We start from the raw sequence: 8,394 nt of genomic DNA on the forward strand, positions 1-8,394 counted from the left end.
GGTCAAGTAAGTAGCAAACCATTTTCAGAGGTCACCTCAGCCACTTACGGGAAGAGAAAGTAGAAGAGATGTTTTAAAGCAAAACAAATTGCCACACTATCTAGCTCTTTTTCAGATCCTAACTAAAGAACTTAGATTATTCAAGTACATAAATAAGAGTTGAAAATATCAATTTCAGTTAACATGTTTCAAGTTTCTTCAAGAAGATTACCATATTATTTGCTTATCAGTGTCATAAAAGAAAAAAAAAGAAGTAGAAATGCCTTTGGTGAAGTTATGACACGGTTTACAGGAGATTACTATAGACCAAAAGAGTGCTATGTGTGCGTGTGCATGTGTGAGCGAGTGCGCATGTGTTTGTATCCAGAAGACTGCATTTTAATGAGGGCAGAGGAGCTGACCAATATATAAAAGTGTTTTAACAGACTTTCTATTTCAACCATAGTTACTGTGGGTTTTGTCACTATAGCAATGGGCTTGTGTGGGGCGAGTGTCTGGCAGGCTGGGTGCTCAGCTGCTAAAGCAACATAAACCTCATTTTACCTTGAGCTGAGCAAATTTCCTCTAAGGTTTGCCTAATTGAAAGACAGTTTCCAAGGATAAAGGAAACGTCTAAGTATCGGCTGGTGGGCACTGCTTCACAGTACACTGCTATGCTAAGGCTAACCTCACACCTTCTCCTAGATGTGATCAAAGGCCTGCACTATGGTTCATTAGCGGTAGTTCTTTGGATCTAGGCAGTAACCTAACCTCCAGGATTTCCATGATCCCTGCAGCCTGGGTTAATTTCAGCTGTCTCTACAGGGGCTACATGAAACATGGCATTTACAAATTTGGATTATACAGCACTATTTATTACATGATGGAGGATTTCCAAAAATTCCAGAAGAGATGTTGGCATTTATGCAAGTCCACTACTGTTCAACCCAAAGAAGCACTATATTCTATAGGATGTTTTTGCCAGGATTGAAAGAGCCTATGTGAAAACACCTTAATTAGGACCATCTTAGCACCTTGCTATTGGATAGCCTCTAGCTCTAGGTGTTATTTTTCAAATGGCCCAACAAACCATCCTAGAAACAGAACCCCCCAGTCCTGTAACCAGTCCCTTCACTCCAAGTCCTCGGAGTGTATATTTTCTTATTTTCAGATTTAATAAGTCAAGTATATCTGGTAGCTATTAAAAGATTTAAACTACTACCATTTAAAAAGGTTTCAGTGTTCACAGATTTTAAGCCCATGGAGGGGGGAAATCTGGAGGGTTTGGTTCCTGTAAAATGGTGAAATTATTCGCTGGTTCCCCTCCTCTCCCATTTTAAGAGTATTCTTATTGACCTCTCTCTATTCTTTCAGTATTCTTTCAGTATGTTTTTAACACATGGTCATGGGCTCAAAAAAGAAAGAAAGAAAGAAAGAAATAGAGGAATTTGAAGGACAGATAGTGATAATAATCTCCAGTGATCTAAAAAGATTATAATGATAGATCCCTAAAAGTGTGTGTGGCGGGGGAGACTTGAAAACAGCAGCTACTTAGAATATGGAATCAGATAACCTTTTTCCCTTTTCTTCTTTGGGGAAAGTTAAACTGCTGTACGTTTCTTTCAAATTTCCTTTATTGAACAGTTCAGTTATGCCGGCTCATAGCAAATGGCCATCCTAGAAAACCAGGGCCAATATTGTATCACATTAAGTGGTGGCTACTTTATATCGGACTTTTTTTTTTTTTAAAAGGCAACAAAAATAGGGTGTGTGTGTGGTGGTGGGGGAAGGTGGTTATAAAAAACTTCACAGGAAACCAAATAGCCTTTATTTAAATTAAAAGCAATCACAGCCTGATTCTTGGAACACACTTCGAAATGCTTTTTGGCATGCAGCTGCTACTTGCCGCCAATATTGTGTGTAATTGGAAACATTTCAAACAGAATTGTTACCGAAGTCAAAGACCATAATTGCGAGCTGTGGGATCTGCGCCTCAGATAAAAGAAGGGCAGCTGAGTGAGAGCACGCTGCACAGAGGAGTCTACTTATGGGTCTGCATCTGACTGCAATATTTTCACTGTCTTATTGACAAAACTTTCTTTCCAGAGACCCAAAGAGAAAAGAAGGAAACAGAGAGAAGCAGACACAAAGCAAAAGCTGGTGGGTGCTATAAATCTGCAACTGGGACAAAACTCTTAGGAGTACATGACTTCAGCGCTTGAACAACTGAAATAACACAGCCCTAACTTTTTTCTCCTGAAGTGTAATCCACTAGAAATGAAAGGCATCTCTCCCAAGAGTTTACCCCCAATCTTCCAGTGAGAAAAACGCAACTGCAGTTTAATTGGTCACTTGTTTTTTAGGATCACTTGGAACCAAACTTCTGTGGGGCAGAGGGAGTTTAAGTAAAGGGAATTGACAGCTGCCTGCTAGTTTACTGCTCTAAGTTTTCAGAAGTTGACACTTGCTTCTGCCATGCAGAAGTTTTTATTTTTATTTTAAATTTAAAATCTCTCTTTATAGGGAAATGAACCTGGAAGGGTCTAATCAGTTCAGGCTGGGCAATCATTCTTGTTCCTATAGAGAGGTCCCTTCAAAAGTGACCAAAATGCCTTTAGAGTTTAGTCTAAATATGCTCACAAAACAGAGACACAGGAAGAATTATTACATTCTCGTTGAGAGGTTTGATCCCCACTAGTAACTGGAAATAGTGCCAATGGACCACTGGCTCAGGAACGGTTCTTGGAAAAACCGTGTCATTCTGGCATGCAGAAAAAGCGATCTGATTATTCTGTCGTAGTTCCATGCCAGAAGTGTCATGACATCAGCATGCTCCAACTTGTAAAAGCATGTCTCTTCCCACCATCTCTCCTTCAGCAGAGAGAGGAATGGGGGAAATGAAGGTGTTGGTGGATCCCCACGCCAGGTCAGGCCTTTGCCACTGCTCCAAAATGTTGCTTCCCAAACACAGATGTAGTTAATGTCCTTGACTTCAGTTCAGCACGGCCTTAAACAAGGTGTGGTTACTGGTTACCAGGGGAGCTGAGGTGTTACACTTGTGTGTGTCTAGCGATGGAGAAGTCCAGAAGCAAGGGCTGCTGCAGCTTCCCTGATGCAGCTTCCCTGATGCCATGTTGGTCCCCAGCCCTGGAGCGCTGGTTCCATGCGCTGCCTAAGGTTTCGAGGAACTGCACCGCTGCAGGACTTGGCATCCGGATTATGGTATTTTCCTCTCCCAACTCATTTGCTCATACCAACCTTCTAAAGATATTAGTGCACAATACGGTAATGCTTCATTCTGTGACCACAAGAAAAAGCAGTAACGGTTCCTTAAAACACCAACTAGCCAACCAACCAACCAACTAACCATCCAATAAACAGCTCATTCACTTTCCTAACTCCTCTTTATTGTGGAATAATTACACCTGGATTTAAGCAAATTGAATATTCTCACTAATAAGAGTTCAACAATTGATATTCTTTTACATAAAGTGAAGGGGAAATAAGAGAGCTATTTTTTAAGGGGAAGGAGTTTATCACCGCCAAGCGACATCTTTGACATTTCTACGCACAGATAAGAATCACTTGATTTTTAAAATTACTTTCCTTCTTTAAAAGGAAAAGTTTACTCTTTGTAAACAGCTTTAACCAGAAAAGTAACTACAATAACTAGAATTCCAGCAATGGTAACCTTTCCTGAAAACTGTTTCCCATAATATTGGGCAACCCAAACTACAGGTATAGGCCACTAAAAGAGTTACTTAATTACTGGAAAATAAGTTTTAAAATTCTTGTTCCATTTCATGAGTATTACGAACAGTCACTCATAATACTTAACTCGTTTTCTTATTATTAAGTCATTATAAAAGATTTTAGGGCAGACGGGTGGCTCAGTTGGTTAGAGCGTGAGCTCTGGGCAACAGTGTTGCCGGTTCGATTCCCACATGGGCCAGCAAACTGCGCCCTCCGCAACTAGAAGAAAATGAGCTGCCACTGAGCGCCAGGGAGGCCGGATAGCTCAGTTGGTTGGAGTGTGGGCTCTCAACCACAAGGTTGCCGGTTGGACTCCCACAAGAGATGGTGGGCTGTGCCCCCTGCAACTAAGATTGAACAAGAGCAAGTGGACTTGGAGCTAAACTGTACCCTCCACAAGTGAGACTGCAAAGACAACAACTTGACTTGGAGCTGATGGGTCCTGGGAAAAATACACTGTTCCCCAATAAAGTCCTGGAAATACACACTGTTCCCCAGTAAAGTCCTGCTCCCCTTCCCCAATAAAATCTTTAAAAACAAAAATTTAGAGAAATTATCTTACAATGTCACTTTTTAAAACTTAGATTTCAGCTTCTTTTTAAAAATCCCTAAGTAAAGAAACTTCAAAATTTAACCTTTTTTCTTTTGTGTCTTTTCAGAGTTCTCATAGGAGAGGATATTAAGAAAAACCACACTTTTATCCACACCTGACTCTTAATAGTTTACCTATTAACCCTATAAGGGATTTTTTTTCTCCCCAGCTGATACTAGATTTTATTTGGGTGACCCAAACTGGCTCATTATAACCTCCTCTACTATAGAGACAAATGGTGGTTCCATGTACCTTGATTATGAAAACCTGATAAACTTTAAAAGTTTCATTGGTATTGCTGGCAGAACTGATTAAATCTGTCACTTTAATAGAATATATCACTTTTATTTTAAAAAACCCATGAACCAACGGGCTCACATAGTAATACATCACCAATAAGTACTAAATTAAGGATGGAAAAATTAATTTACTAAACCCATTCACTCACATCAATATGGCTACCTCTATGTACCATCCAGTTTTCCCTCCCTCCTCCTCTCTCGCTCTCCTTCCTCTCTAACTAGACTTATTCAAAAGAACGAGTCACTATTGTTAGCCATGACGTATTAAAACAGATTTTTCAAGTTCATCAGCAAGTGTGCTAACTCTTAACTGTGAGTAATGTCCATTTATTTCTAGCACCTTTTAGTTTTAATATGTAGAGCACATGCATTGTTAACCTTTAAATCCTTTGTATAAACATTTCTGGAAGAGCTTGTAAAATATCTCCTTCTGTGTTTCCTGACTCGCCAGTTGATGGCATTTAGAAACCCTCTGGAACCAGCAGGTGCTATATTTTGCTTTCTTCAGGCTCCAGCTGGGCTACAATGACAGATTTCTGTCCCAGGCCAAGCCCAGCCACCTAGGCTAGGACCACATTGGAGGCAAACTGAACTGGGCCCCACCAGACAGCAAGATAAATGGCTGCTGTTTAAGTTTAAAATCCCCTGGTGGGAGTAAATATTGTTCCAGAGAAAAGGCTTGACAAATATTGCATCATCCTTCCAGAGCTGTCTTGATTAAAGCAGAATCTTTGGATTAAGTTGGTGCTTAATTCAAAATGTATCTATCTTGCTGTCATGGGATCCCCCCCCCCCAAGAGTCTAAAAACAGACATATTGTTGGGGATGGTCAAACAAGGCTGCAGCCTCCCAAGGGGAAAGAGTCCACTCCCCATAATAGAAGGCGGCTGAACATTGACACTTCACTGAGGATAATGGAGACAGCAAAGGCTTAGTGGGAAAAGGCCAGTTGTCACCTAAGTGACAGGCAACAGCTGAGCTCACACATCTGGAGCCGGATCAGGGCAAACATTCAGCAACCCTCACCCATCTACACCTTGGGCCTATTATCTAAAGGGACAGATAGAAGTTCCTTTCACTCCAAAAGTACATTTAAAAATATCTGATGGTGAACCCCGTCAATTATATAACATCAACTGCAGACACAGCCTTGTGAGGTACTGATTAAAATGAGGTAGATAAAACTGTCCAGCGTGAATAGAGACAATTTCATTAAGTGTAATTTGTCCTTCATGAAATCCATCCTAAAAGCCACACACACACACACAAACATATATGTGTGTGTGTGTGTGTGTGTGTGTGTGTGTGTGTATATATATATATATATATATATATATATATATATATATATATATATATATATATATATATATATATAAAAGCTTTTTATAGCACAAATGCATCTGAACTCCTCCCGAGAGGCAAGATGTTCTTTTCTTTAGGCAGGTTCCCATGTGTGTTCTTCACCTTGCTCATGGCTGCAGTTCTGCCTTCTGTCCGCGTTTTAAAACCAGCAAGCAAACGTGTTTGGCGTGTGGTTCTGAATCCTCTTTAGGCAAGCTGGAACTCAGTGCGGTGCCAGCCGTCCTTCCCCCATCCCCTCCTCGTTCTTCAGCCTCCCCGAAGACAATCTGTGGACAATTTTCCTAAAGTCCCCAAAATAACACGGCGCTGCCAACAGTCACTGGCGATGCCGTTTGTTTTTCTTAGAGGGCAATGAAAATGTAACAGCTTTCTGCTGCATCCTGAGTCCCAGTCCTGCTAATCAGTAACATGCCCCGTTTCTTCAACTTTTTCTGCCTAAAGGGAGGAAGACGCTCCCATTCTTTTCCATATACGTGCTACATTCAAGAAACAACCTCGCCCGAGCGGGAGGGGGGCGGGGAGCTGATGCCCCCCTGCCAAAAAGCGATGGGCCCTCTCCCCGGAGCCTTAGGAGAGAATCGGCACCCTCCTTCCCGACGCCAGTAGGTGACAGGCGATCCTAAGCGGCGGACACATGCCAATGCACCCTCCCTGCGCCAGCATCGCCCCGACTCTGGGGCCGTTGAACGGGTTTCCACGCAGGAGAGAACCAAGGGAAGAGTTGGTTGTGATGCAGCAAACAGGAGCCATGCGGGCAGCCTATCTGAAGCGCTCTTGGTGCTGCAGCCCAGTATCTGCTTTCACTGTCTGCACAGCCCAACAGACCGACTATGACCTTCTCCCTTATTTTCTTCCACACCGACCCAGTGTGGGTGTCACAGACCCCCCGCAGTGACACCGGAGGTGTCCGGCTATTCCCCCGCGGTGACCGCTCCCCACCGCCGCGCCCGCAACCCTTCTGCAGAGCCCTCCCGGAGCGGGGCTGCCACTCACCCCGCGCAAAAGACAGAGAACTCCGCTGGACGGTCCTCGGCGCCGCGCTGGATCTGCGGGGCTGCGGTCCGTGGCGTCAGGGATGGGAGAAGGTGGGCAGCACGCGAACCATCGAGAGCCCAGAAAGTCGCCAGGCCGGCCGCGGCGCCCCTCGGGGAAATCAGCGCCGGCGGTGCGAGGCGGGCACGTCCCGGGGCGCGCTGTCGGGAGGCGGCGGCCACTGGAGGAACGCGGCGCTGGCAGCGGCTGCAGGCGGAGTGCGCTCCGACTCTGAGCCCCACGCCGCTGCGCCGCCGCGCACCCCGCCCTCGGCCGCCGGGGGCCGGGCGCGAGCGAAAACGCGGAGCGCGGATGCCTTCGCGGGATCCAGGCCGCTCGGCGCATCCACGTGAACCCCGGCTCGGCGGGGAAAGGCGAGGTCGGTGCCCGGTCCCCGGCGGCGAGGCAGGCGGGCGAACGTGCGGCCAGCTGGGCAGGACTGGCCCCGCGCGCAGCGAGCCGGGCTGAGCTGGGGGCAGGTTATCTACTAGACGAAGTTCACCCAGGCGCAGCCCAGGTTCTCAAGTGCAGCTCGGTCATCTCCTGTGCCCCGCCCCCGATTTTATGCCTTTTCTTTTTTTTTAACTAACAATCCTGATGGATTGAAAGACATGAAGGGTGAAGGGGGGGAAAAGACAAACCCAATTTCCTCTGATCAAACGGTTTGGAAATTGTCTATTTGGGTTTCTTTCCCTTTGGTGTGTGGTGGTGGTGGTGGTGGTGGTGGTGGTTAATTAAACTCTTGGATTCTTTCCCGCGCACCTCGCCTCTCTGGGGACCCAATTGGACTCGACCCTATCGGTGTAATCCCTTAGACTGAGCTGTCTCCGCCTGGGAGCATGAAATCAAAGATTCAGCCTCTACTCCATTCCCTTTCCCTCGTCGACGGTCCTGTCCATCCCAAAGAAAACTCTAAGTGTGGAGAATGCACATGAGAATCTCAGCCCACCCTAGTGTTCAAAACTGGACCCAAGTTAGCATGACACACTTCAAGTTGTGTCCTAAGTATTAATTTGATCACGGTGATCATTTTTCATCAGTAAAACTACTCTCCATGTTTTCAGTCTGCCCAGTTCCCAGAGCTGGGCTCTTAGGCACATTTGCTCAGAATGAACTAGAACTCAGCCTGTTTGAAAGTTCTGCCCTGACATTTGTGTCACCTTAGGACCCCTCTTTCCAGTGCCCGATCTTAGTCTTACGCTGTGGGAGTACTATTCAACCCCCACCCAGGTTGTAGAGAGCAGACCCCACAGCAGCTGCTCACCCCAACTTGACAGGTGTCTCTGGAAAGCTGGAGATTCTTGACGTCTCAACCCCTTTCCGCAATCTTTTAGGATACTGTTTTATCTTCCAGGAGAATGAAGATGTCCG

At 45.2% G+C, this 8,394-nt stretch overlaps 1 protein-coding gene across 2 annotated transcripts in view; it reads right to left on the bottom strand.

Moving 5' to 3' along the window:
- Window positions 1-7,248, bottom strand: part of PRICKLE1 (prickle planar cell polarity protein 1) — a 102,950-nt gene extending 95,702 nt beyond the window's left edge. The window contains exon 1 of one of the 2 annotated variants that reach the window (XM_019748419.3): window positions 6,985-7,248. The gene's annotated coding sequence lies outside the window, so the exon portion shown is untranslated. The remainder of the gene's footprint in view (window positions 1-6,984) is intronic. The other variant, XM_074325816.2, reaches the window with a different exon arrangement.
- Between the last annotated feature and the right edge of the window lie 1,146 nt (window positions 7,249-8,394).

Source organism: Rhinolophus sinicus, chromosome 1 (assembly GCF_057876585.1).
Source record: "Rhinolophus sinicus isolate RSI-liver-muscle chromosome 1, RSI-T2T, whole genome shotgun sequence".
NCBI classification, from domain to species: Eukaryota; Metazoa; Chordata; class Mammalia; order Chiroptera; family Rhinolophidae; genus Rhinolophus; species Rhinolophus sinicus.